Source organism: Anopheles coluzzii, chromosome 2 (assembly GCF_943734685.1).
Source record: "Anopheles coluzzii chromosome 2, AcolN3, whole genome shotgun sequence".
NCBI lineage: Eukaryota > Metazoa > Arthropoda > Insecta > Diptera > Culicidae > Anopheles > Anopheles coluzzii.
The window spans coordinates 47,099,398-47,111,439 of NC_064670.1; the positions used below are offsets into that span (position 1 = coordinate 47,099,398).

General features: G+C 43.3%; 1 protein-coding gene across 1 annotated transcript in view; it reads right to left on the bottom strand.

The window, feature by feature from the left end:
• The window catches only part of LOC120948543 (alpha-mannosidase 2), a 101,361-nt gene that overhangs the window by 64,088 nt on the left and 25,231 nt on the right, over window positions 1-12,042 (bottom strand). The window contains exon 2 of the mRNA XM_040364982.2: window positions 5,032-5,112. The gene's annotated coding sequence lies outside the window, so the exon portion shown is untranslated. The remainder of the gene's footprint in view (window positions 1-5,031; window positions 5,113-12,042) is intronic.

Below are 12,042 nucleotides of genomic sequence, written 5' to 3' on the forward strand. Positions count from 1 at the left end.
GATTTAAATCGCTCCCTTACGTGTATTGTAACTTAATAATTCAGCACTTCTGCGGGTGCAATGAAATCGCTATAAATTAAACAGGTAGGCAAGGGGATTGCGTTTTAAGTCCCCACATGAAAGATCATGTTCTCGCGTGGTATGAGAAACATTGTCCGGCGAGAGATTCTATTCATAACACAAAAAAAAAACAGTCGGCTTTACCGTGTCGATCCGACGAAAGGTCAAACGCTACTGTTCATGCAGCAGCTTCCTGCTAAAGCCGCGCTGGGGCTACTACCTCAGCAAAGAAGAATATGTGCACATACATAAATTTAATCCACACCGCACCGCAAACGAAATATTGCCATCGATGGACAATCGTCCGTCAAGAGGAAAACGCTTGCAAGTGCTCCCACGTACATGCCATTGTTCTATACTGAATACAGGAGCTCACACACATACCCACATACACTAATCCTTACATCCTTCGAGTTCCATTCATTTGCCGGTCCACTGGTCGGCAGATTCCACCGGGAACCATCGGGGACCAGCTGTGGCCCAATGGACTTTCTCCACCGGGGCAGCTGTTTCTAATTCCATGCCATAAATAAACACATTCACCACATCGCTTTGGTGGCTCGATAGCTTTGCATGCTGAATGTATGCATGAAATAAATGACCACCGAACGCCGGACACTGAGTCAAGGTAGCAAGTTCGTCCACTTCAATTGAATTGACTGTGCCATTTCTTTTACAGCGCTCGCCCGCCGGATCCGGCCCCGCCGGTGATAATATTTTAAATTCAGAGGATTAAATTTACATCGATTAATTAAAATTTTATCCGATTTGAATTTCAATTCTAACCTCACCGCTGGAACCTAGACTCGTGAAGAAAACGATTTCTACCGGGGTGGCACTTTTGGGAACAGCATTCAAATGTCCTTTGTCTTTGGTGGCAATGCCGGAAGAGAATCATAAGCTGCCTACTGGAGGCGCAGTCAGATGTTGATATCTCGCGTGGAGAACGTTTGGAATGTTAAGAATTAAACATGAACAATTTTTTCCACAATTGAAAAGATAGGAACAGCTTTTGGTGAGAATAACGGCACAATGGGTACCGGACCTGGAGCGTTGAAAAGTTTTGTTAAAATTCCATGACAATGAACATTGCCAGCAAGTATGTGCATCTTGCAAAGATAGTCCTTTTGCTCACAGCATGCTCACAGGTGTATCTGGCGAGAAAAGGATTATGGTTTGTTATCTGCCGAGTCGCTTTTTAACCGAGCAGTGCCAAATCAGAAGGTTTGGCAAGTCCCAGCACGTGAGTGAATTTACCGGAAGGATAATATTTTCATATGCTTGCTCATAGACGACTATTCAAACGGAACAAATTATTGACAGCTGCTAGGAAGTATATCAAAACATCACAACTGTATTTATAGCTGCGCGTGAACGAGACGTGGTTGCTGTGACAGGATAGAACGAAAACAAATTTCAATCATCTTTCCAGTTTTTTTTGCCAGCCACTTATCGCAAAATTTACGGAAAAGGGATATCTCCTTTTCCTTTGACGTTTGCTTTCCTAGAACCTAGCAATGTTGTTGCTAGCTGACATTGGACGACGTGTTTACGGAAATGTGGGATTTTTACCGGTCTGAGAAAATATCAGTTTACCTTTACTTTTGAGGGCATTAAAGGCAGAAATGGAAAGCATATTGGAAAAAAAATCGGTAGATTTCAGTACTTTGTTGTAATAGAAGTGTAGTCATAACATTGATTCGTGGAAAATTGAAATAACATTTTCTTGTTGTGTACGTTATTCAACGATATACGTACGATTGCGCAATCTGTTGTAAGGATAATCTGTTGCTGAGTTACTGTCATCAGCAACGTGAAGCAAAATGTTTTGATCATTAGCTCTCCTTGGCCATATTTGGTATACATCCTAGAGAGATTTGTATAAGTACGTAATATTTAAATTTTCTTTAATACCTACGCGCAGAGAGCTGTTCCAAAATGGGGGAAAAACTGTGCTGAATATGTGTCTGAGTCTGTGAGTTGGTTTTGTTTGTGTGTTTTTATTTCGCCAAACATCCCACCGAGGTCGAATCAGTTTTGCATAAACTCCAATTCCTTTGCGGTAGCACGTTCGCGGCTAGATTGAAATATAACGAAAATTGATGATGATGTGCACGGGATGGAAAATGGAGTAAACAAAAAAAAGTTAAAAAGAAAAGAAAGCAAGACGATCCAGAAACCAAAAACTATATTCCCCGATCGTGCAGCAGTGGTAAGCAAAATAATATTGAAAATGAAAACAGGCGAGCGAAAAGGAAAAAGATAAACAGAGCATTTTCCACAGGACCTTTGTTTGGACGCGTGTCCCTCCGCCCTGGCTGGGAAGCGTGACGCAAGCAAAGTTTTTAGTGGTGTGTACACGAGAACGCCACGGTCCACGCTAGACGGCGCTCGTCACGGCCATGATGAGTTAAGCGAGAAAGAGAAAGACCTTTTCGGGGCGTATTTTGTTTGAGGAGGAAGGAGACGGCGTGGATTGAACGTCGAAATGAATTTCCGTAGATGCGAAGGACCCATATTGCTGTGGCGCGGGAGTCTAACACTACTCTTTTCCCATATTCTACGCCACCGCCAGGTAAACAGATTTATTTTCCAGTTAATTTATACCGCTTTTCTTTGGCGATTGTGAGACAACACTTGGCAGTCAGACACCAGGATCGCTTGCTACAGTGCTCCCCAAGGGTTTGACGTATATGCGCAGTGTAGGGTATGGCGCAGCACCGGTACCAGGTGAATGGAAAGCGGGAAGATAATTCTGATGAATTGATTCGTTTTTGTTTCAGTATGTAGTTGGAGGTTTGGGAACGTGCCGTGACCATTAATTTGAATATACTCATCAATTACTTTGAGACATTTGGGTGTAATGTTCAGTCTATTTAGAAAGTTCCAAAAGATATTGAGAAGATAATGCAGCAACGCATACAAGCCATAGAATGCCGATACAAACGCATAACTACTTTCACACACTTACATTTTCATGGTAACAATTGGTTCATGATATTTGCTTCTTGATTTACTATTTCAGAATACTTTACAATTTTCAAATATCAAAGCACCAACGCGATATTGATATTGCGATATCAATTTAACAGAGTTCCGCAACGTCACTGAATGTTCTTGAACCAATAAATACAACGAGCGATTTCAAATATTTTAATCATTTTGTTTGCCCAACAATCCAACACTAATCGTTCATGGTGGTGGTATGTATAAACATACTTAACGAGCATTTTCGTTCTGGTTTTAGGCACGTTACAAGTTCGTTTGGTATTCAGTATTGTTATTCTACAGAAACAGAAACGTTTGCTAATCAAGCTTAAATTGATTAGTAACGTACTTTGTATACCAGGCGTGAAGTACGCTGTTCAAATATTATTTCATCTTGTATTAAACATAGTATAAATAATATAATGTGGTATTCAACAAATAGCTGTTGATGTGAAACAATATTTTCGTTTTTTGGCTAAATGACCCACAAGCCCATGTCGGCCTATACAGGATTTTAAGGCTTTGTCTCGTCGAATAAATCACCAGACTGACTTGAAACGAAATAATATACTTTAAATAATCTTATAATGTCACTAATGTAGAAACTACAACACAAGTTTAAAAAAAGATTAAATACATGCATAGCAACATTTTGCAACACCTTTATTAAACTATCTACACTAGATATCTGGGTTAGACGAAAATCATGCGAAATAATTCACCATCAAGTGATAAATAGTCAATCGTTTGCTGTTGAGTTTTGCTAAATTACATCCCCAACACCTTGCTTGCTTTCAACGTGTAAAATGAGCGCATATATAGCAAAAACCACCCCAAGAATCAGTTCAAAAGCGATAGAGTGCCGCATTTGAATATGAGAGCATCTTTCACGACACACTAACACCAGGCAGAATGCAATGGGTAAATTAATTCGTTTCATTTGTTACTTTCGAACGTAAGAGCGTGTACCTGATTCCGTTCACTCAATTGCGTCTGACAGCTATTGTGTCCGACAGCCATGCTACCTTCGTGCCAGAACGAACCATTTCATGTGCAGATCGTATTTCTTGGTATCACAAGAAAGTGGTTGCATTAATAGAGCACACCGAGCTACAATATTGATGGTAGTGCAGTGTGTGGTGGTGGTACATGACAAGAATGATGTGTCCTATCCTGGAGAACAAATTATCGTCAACAGTTCATTGGTTCACATAATTTCTATCGGTGCCTGCGTTTCGCATGAAAATTCTGAGATGCTGGGATTTGTGGTGAGCTATCGACTGCAATAAATAGCGTGTGGTCTACATTGTTAAAGGTACAATAATACCTCTTTCCGTTCCATTTGGATTGACAATTTGAATACTAAATCGCCAAAGAGGATTCCACACAATGCAGTATTTTATTTTCCGTAACCTTTACAATAGTCTTGATGGTGGTTTGGCAACAGTTTGCTTGACGTGAATGACACTTTCAGCATTGGCAAAGAAAGCTATCATTTTCCAAACGCACCCCACCCCAAAGAGGGGAGGAGGGAAGCGGGTATTGCGTCATTACGGCTAAGACATTTGTCATCATCGCCTGGCAGCCAATTAATATTCAACTTTTCTTTGGCTAACCCAGCGGTCCAGTTCCATCGGACGGTTCCATTAATCATCCGAGTGAGCAGGTCGTCGTTTGTCCATTAGCCGCTGGTGACAAATGAAGGCCACGGATCATCGGTGAGCTCTGAAAACTTTCAAACGATCCTTTTTCTTTATCTTGTAAGACGTTTACTTCCCGCCACACAAGCAGCGATGGGCGGAAGGGTGAAATAAAAATTGATAGGGCACAAAAATCTGTTGCTTTTATCGTTGATTAGAGGGGAGAAATGAGAACAGTAGAATGATCGTTCGCTAATGACTCATTTAAAAATATTTGTTTTCTTTAACTGTGATAAATATTATTTTAAAAGGATAACATTTGATAGAAGGAAAATATGCTTACCATACAGATTCATTATGTTGTTACAAGCAGTACATCCTTTTTTTGCAGATATAGATGGAGATGAAAAGGACAATGATATATCTGTAATGACAAAGATTGTAATAATCAATTTATTTATATGTACCAGAGTGGAATTATACATGTATGAAAAAACCCACTAAACTCAGTTACACAAAAACCAGCTTTACGATCACGAGGCAAGTCTTTTGTTTCTGATTTGGTATTGGTCAGCAGGTGTACCGCATAATTAGGCTGCTACGAGACTTTTGTCGCTCACAGCAACCTATTGCAGAAATAATCACCGTATGTATGATATGTTAGCAGTGTGCAGCATACGGAAGTGAACCGCTTTAATGAGACGTAAATTTAAATCCCCTTTTAATGAAACAAACCCCGCCCTCCTGTACATGATGTTTGTTAATTAAAAAATCATTTCAATCTCATTCCTGTTCGGCTGGACACGAAACATTCTCGCTTGCATCATGTCCAGCGCATTTCGGAACACAAAAACAACATTTCCGTCCCTGAAATTGGCACCGCGCTTACAAGCAAAAGCGAACGCCAACCATAGCTTGATCCCATCAATTAATGTACTGAAATCATTCCACCGCGGCAGGGATCGAGTTATGCGAAAGGCCCTCGGTACCACCACAAACCGAAGAGTCAAGGATGAGGGAAAGGGTTGCGAGAGGGCAGCACACCATAAGCACAAATATTCGTGCGGAAAACAATTTCAAACATGACCAACGGAATCCTGTGCTGGGGAACGGTGTGAACAAAAAAACACACAAGTGTGGATTTTGAGACGGATCAAGATCGGCGTGCCAAAATTCCAAACCCCTCCCCCACCCTTCGGGAAAAACGCTTGGGACGGGGCGACGGGGAAATCAATTCTACATTTCATTTTCCAACCCTTCGACAAATCAGCCGCGCAACGTACAGGTCGGTCACGTGTGCGGGAAGCATTAGAAGGGCAAAATGGCAAAGGAAGGAGGCACCAGGTGTGGGTGTTTATAGCGTTCGATCGTAAGCTTCATTCATAAAAGATGAGCATGTGGTGCCCCCTTCCACCATACGCTTGCATGTAAATGGATCAGCAGCTGGAAAAGCTCAGAGCCGAGAGTTTTCCGCAAAACAGGCAAAAAAAATGACACCCCGCTAATAATTAATCCAGCAAAATGTTTACGAACACGAAATGTGGTCAGAATGTGCTGTGTGTATTTTGCTGCCAATTTCAACCGCGCTTTAGCACGCATACACACCTCGCCACACACCTACCTGCCCGCTCGTTGTTACGCAACTGCTTTCGACGCGAGTCTAGTCGTGTACTCCGCAATAGTTTGGAGTATTTTAGTGCGAGCGTTAGATATGAGATCACACGCCGAGCTGGTGCCGGTTCGAGGTTTCAAATATGTATGTACATAGGGAGGGTGCAAACGAGAGCGAACAGGGTCTAAACAATAGAGGTGGGGAGAAGAGACAGCCGCCGGTCGATAGGACTTTCACCGGCGAGTTAACAATTATCATAAACAGCTTTCCACTTCTCGTGGCGTTCGGGGGTTTGAACTCGCCCTCCCAAAGGTACGTTTACCCGGAGAGGAAATGGTACGGTATGTGTAGTTACAATCGAAAATACTCGGTGCTACCGTGGAAATTAAACCGTGGTAACCGCTGTGGTTCAACGCTAAAGTATAGAAAATGCAATACAAAACCATCGGCATGAGTTTTGCGTGACACGCATTCGCGGACATCACGCGGGCCCGCACGCTTGATCTACCGTGCTCCCCCGGTTAATCAGCACTGTTCCGAGCAACAGCCTCACGTTGCAAGCGGGTTACCATTATTCATACGGCCAGTAGGTCGTGTTTTTGCGCTGCACAACATAGCATGGGCAAGGTAAATGTGAAATACTGCTACAGGTTGAAAACAGGTTGAAATAATGCTGCCGGCTGCTGCTCTGCTCTGTACGAGAAGGGCCTGTATGATGATCATTATGCAAAGAGACAGACATAAAAACGCACCGAATTTGGGAAGCTAACAAACCGGGTAACAGGTGAGAGGACAAACTTTGGCCCAAATTAATGACATTCTCCTGTTTGCCATTGCTACAGAGCGCTCATAAAGAAGCCATGTACAGCGGAAACTATACCGGCTGTTGGCAAAAGTTTCCTTAGCTAAATACACTCGGCATGCGAAAGACCAACTGCAGGGTTTGGGGAGTCATTTTTCAAAAGCTGCTTTTAACAGAGTTTATTTTTATTTTTGATACAAATCTTATTGTTGCGTTTTGCCTAGAAAAGAACACCTGAGAACTATCTTTAAAAATAATAATGAATATCATACATATTGTTATATCACAAACGTTCAAAAAGTGGTCTATAAACCCCTTATAGAACAGTTTCAGGGACAGATCGGGGAAGTACGCGGTACACCAAAATCCCTCTCCACGGTAGCGCGCATCACCGGCACGATGTAATCGGTTCGTTTAGCATAATTTAAAGTAACAGCAGCAAGTGGCGCATGATTCAGTCGGATTCAACACATCCGAAAACATACAATCTCGGGGCTCGCGCCACTGTGAATGAGCAAACCTTTCGTTTATCTTTCTCCTTATCTCTCTTTCTCTTTCTCGCTTTTCCTTTCCTATGGGGCCTCGTACCATCGAAGGTGGTCACTGAAGCGGAGCATGCTAACGCAGCGTAACGATCTCTACAGAATCATATCGAGCGCGCGTGGTCGAAGAATGCAGCGCTAGTGCGAGACGCACGTTGGATCTGGAGCTGCACGTTGTTCTGGAATGAGGTGGAACGAGGAACATTATGCTGTTTCCCCCGGCAGATTCGTGTTGATTCCGACACGGTTGAATGGTCGGTTGCAGTTACAACTCGCGATCAGTGCTCTGTCGGTGGATCGGTGCCGCTTCTTCGGCAACATTGAGAGCAAGCAAAAAACACTCCAGAAAATATGGTGCTACCGCTGCTGAATCATCGATTTAGATGGTTTATGCGTGTCGGAGGGGTTGGCAAGCGTCATGTTTATTTATATTTCAAAAGAAAGAAAACACAAACTGGGATGACACTGGCGGGAGTAAAGCAAAACTTTACGGCCCATGTTTTGCAGCCCAAGTAGCCTTTTGTCCAACCATGCAGCTTCGGGTCGGAAAAGTGGGTTAATGTGAAGCGGTACTTAACGCACCGCGCATAGATTGGTTTGTTGTTGAAGTGGCGTCGCAGTTAGTTTGGTATTGCTTAACTTTTCTCTGCACCTTCTAAGCAAGTTTTGTTCTACTGCCTCCGTTGTAACATTGTTGCCAACAGAGTGCTAATTTGTACCATCGTGCATCGTTTGGCCAGCGACTTACGTTTTAGTAGCAGGTGTTTCGGCTATTGTTCATGCAAACCGTGACCTCGGACAGGTTGTACAATTTTTACGACAGTCGGCAAACTAGACGATGCATTGTGTTTTTTGTTGTTGTTGTCGGGGAATAGTGACACAATGGACGTGTAAGCGGCAACAACAAAAATCAATGTTTTCAAGATTTAGGTCCCTTGAAACAATCTCGCCGTATTTTAAGCCCTTGCCGGGAGTGTGGTACGTTATCGTGCTGTATTGATGGTGACGGGTTGAGCAGCAGTGGCCATTTTTGCAGCCACTGCCGTCACGCCATGCTTCCGTGCTAAAACAGAGGCCGATGACTTTTTGCTGCTGGAAAACAGCGGCAACACAGCAGCAGGGCGGCACGGCACTGCTACCCGGGAACGGAAGAACAGCCCTTGGCACAGCGTGCCGGGAAACGGTCCCTCTGCAGTATGGCGTCATATTTCTTCGTTTTTTGATGAATGAATGATGGTATTTCCCTTTCGCAAGTCGGCCTCCACTTGTCTCTTTTTCTGTTTTTGTTTTTGCTTTTCTTTCTAGCTTTTCAATTTTCGCCCCCTCGCGTCCTATTGCAAACGCTTTATGCTAAGCGATTTTATTTCATCCGCTCATCTTTCTGTACCTTGCTCCATCCCCAATGCCCCGTTGGGAAGCCCGGAATGGATGGTGCTGCGGATGTGCATGGATTCGATTTTCATGCTCCTTATTTTTCAAGGGATGGGGAGCATTTGTTGTTTTTTGTTTTGGTGTTGTGTGCTTGTTTCGTTTATGCGCTATGGCACACTGGGCTCACGAGATGCGATCACATTTACAGTGAAACGTCACACCAATCGGCCGTCGTTCGTTGCACTCCCTACGCGGGGTACGGTCGAGCGGCATATTTGGTGGCGGCAATCCGGCGGAGGGGGATTTATGAGAGCACACTGATGATGTTATGATTGAGAGCCGGCAAAGGGTAAAGCTGATTTGCTTCGGTAGAGCGTAACAGGCAAAAAAGGGAAGAACAAAGTAACGGAACCAAACACTTGATCACGGTGCGCCGTGCACCGTGCGGGTTGTCATCGGTGTAGTACGCCAAGCAATCTTTCTATTACTGCATTTTGCAGTCTTTTTTATTATTCATAAAGAACTGCGTACTTTATGAAAATAAATACATTTCAACACTTCGACACTTACAGCGTGTATTAGACGTATGCTGGCAAAATTATAAAACCAATCAATGACCTCGCAGGAAAGACATCGTAATTGGAAATTATTTTGACAAAAATATTACCAAAACGTTCGTCCAAAAAACCCAATGCATAAACGCCGCATAATCTGCAAATATATTTGTTACTTTCCCTTGTAAAATGTTATTTAGTTTAAAATCACTTTGTACAATAAAAAATATGATACAAAAACCAACCAACTTCTTGTTATTCACGCCTGTGCGCATCCATTGGCCTTGCAATGATTAAAACTATCATAAACTAGTGCATTCTAAAATAGATTCGCGAATATCGCACTGACGTCAATGGATGTATCGTCGCTCAAGTATGTAGTTCCACCTCGCTCGCATTATTATGCTGCACGTACGCAGCGAGATGCATCTTCGTACTGCCCGTTCATCAGATACTTCATCAATTCTACCCCCATCGCTCATCGTCTTTCTGTCCTCGCCTTTCCAAACTCTCCGCCAACCACGGTACCTATGGATGGAGGATTAAAGCCGTCTCCAAAGCTCGCGCGCTACTTGATTGATGTGAATGGGGCGTCGGAGAAAATGCTTGGCATCTGAGCGAATGCCAGCAGCCGGCGATTGAGGATAATGTATCGCCTCTTTGCTTGTCACACACACACAGACACATACATACATTCGCACAACTTCACGCAAACAGCGACCTCCAGAAGGGTGAATTGAGGATGTTAGTTCGCTGCGCGCTGAAACGAAAAATATCCGCCGGAGTGCAGTTTACCTTGAAATTGCGAACAATTTCATCGTGTGTAAAATGTTGCTTTCTCGGATAAAGATCAAAATTCTTTCCATGTTCGAGCAGCGTGCAAAAAAAAGGCCTCTTTCCGGTTTGGCAAAACAGATACGCAAGAATAAATGCATAAGTTGATAGTTGCCCAAAGCAACGAACGGCGACATCAATCTTTCGGTTCCCGAGGTTCATGTGAGTGCCCATCAGAAACCTTCGCGATAGGGATCAAGGGATCTGCCTTTGTTGTTGCTGCTTTGGTTTTCGCTGCCTGTGCTGAATTTTTGTACACCCCTTCTTTAGATTGCTGCTCCAGGTGCATCCTGCATAAATCGAACGGCTTGGTTGGTTGGATTTGCTTGCGGGCAGCAATGGGCCGAGCGGGCGATTTCTGCGATCGTATCGCACATCGTAAGAAGGCATTGCTCCCAAGAGAACACGTCACCGGCAGCCCGGGTAAATGGGTTCCCACGACGTGGAAGTGAGCGTACCGAGGGCGGTCCAACGCTAAATTATAGTAATCATCGATGAACGGAACAGTGCAGCATGATTTTGTAAGGGGAAGATAAAGCACCACTCTACAGTACGACAGGAAGAAACAAGTGGCGACCAAAGCCCCATGAACAGCCAGAACATTCTGTGGATTTTTTTTTTACAACCGAAGGGTTTTGGTGGGTATGGTTAGGATTGATAAAATCGATTAAAGAAATGTATTCACAGCTAAATGACACTGAACATCTAAAGAACTCCAAGACACAAAAGATGATTGGGAAAGATGTTATTGAAATATCATTGGTCTAAAGCGGTTTTTTACTAAAATTCTCTCTCTCTCTCTTTCTTTCTTTCTCTCTCTCTATCTTTCTATATTTCTCTCTCTCTCTCTTTTTTTCTCTCTTTCTCTCTCTCTCTTTCTCTTTTCCTCAGAATATCTATGTTTTTTTTTATATATTGCCTCAAGATGCTCTGCAACGTCAGCGAGTGGTTTTGTCCATAGTCTTCTTAATTAAGCTTTATCTCCCAAAAAAGACGGCAATGTTGAATGCCACAACCTGTTGAAGACAAACGATTTGGAAAGGAATTCAACGTAAAGAAAGCTCCAGGCTCCAGGCCCAGCCTCCTGCTACTACTCGGTAGCTGAAGGCCCTTTCATCAAGCGCAAAAGACTTGTCTGCACTAAACCGCAGTGCCACAAATCTTACTACCAGCAAAGAGGAACCCACAGTAGAAACCATCTCGCCTGCATAAGTCTTCACCGAAAGACAAATGGTAATTTCTCCAACTGAACTCCACACAATAAGCTTCTTCGTTAGAATGAGTTCGTTGAAAACACAGCGAAAAAACCCTGGAAAACCAAGCGCATGCTGGTAAAGTCCAAAAACCTTGCCCCATTCACGGAGAGTATTACCGATTCCTGCCGAAATCTGCCTGCAGTATGCGCACCATTTGCCGGTGCACTTGACTGAAGTTTATAATTCGAAACAGAAGAGAAATAGCTCGTGGCAAACACCGGTATATATATTGAGAAATGGGACGGAGTATGTCCTGGTAGGTTTGCATCGGTGTACTGCCGGCATCGCAAGCGGTAGGTAAAACCCTGAACTCAAAATCGGAAATTCCGTCGGGTTACTTCTAGGGCTTTCTTCACCATGCTTGAATGATGCTTTTGTGCACT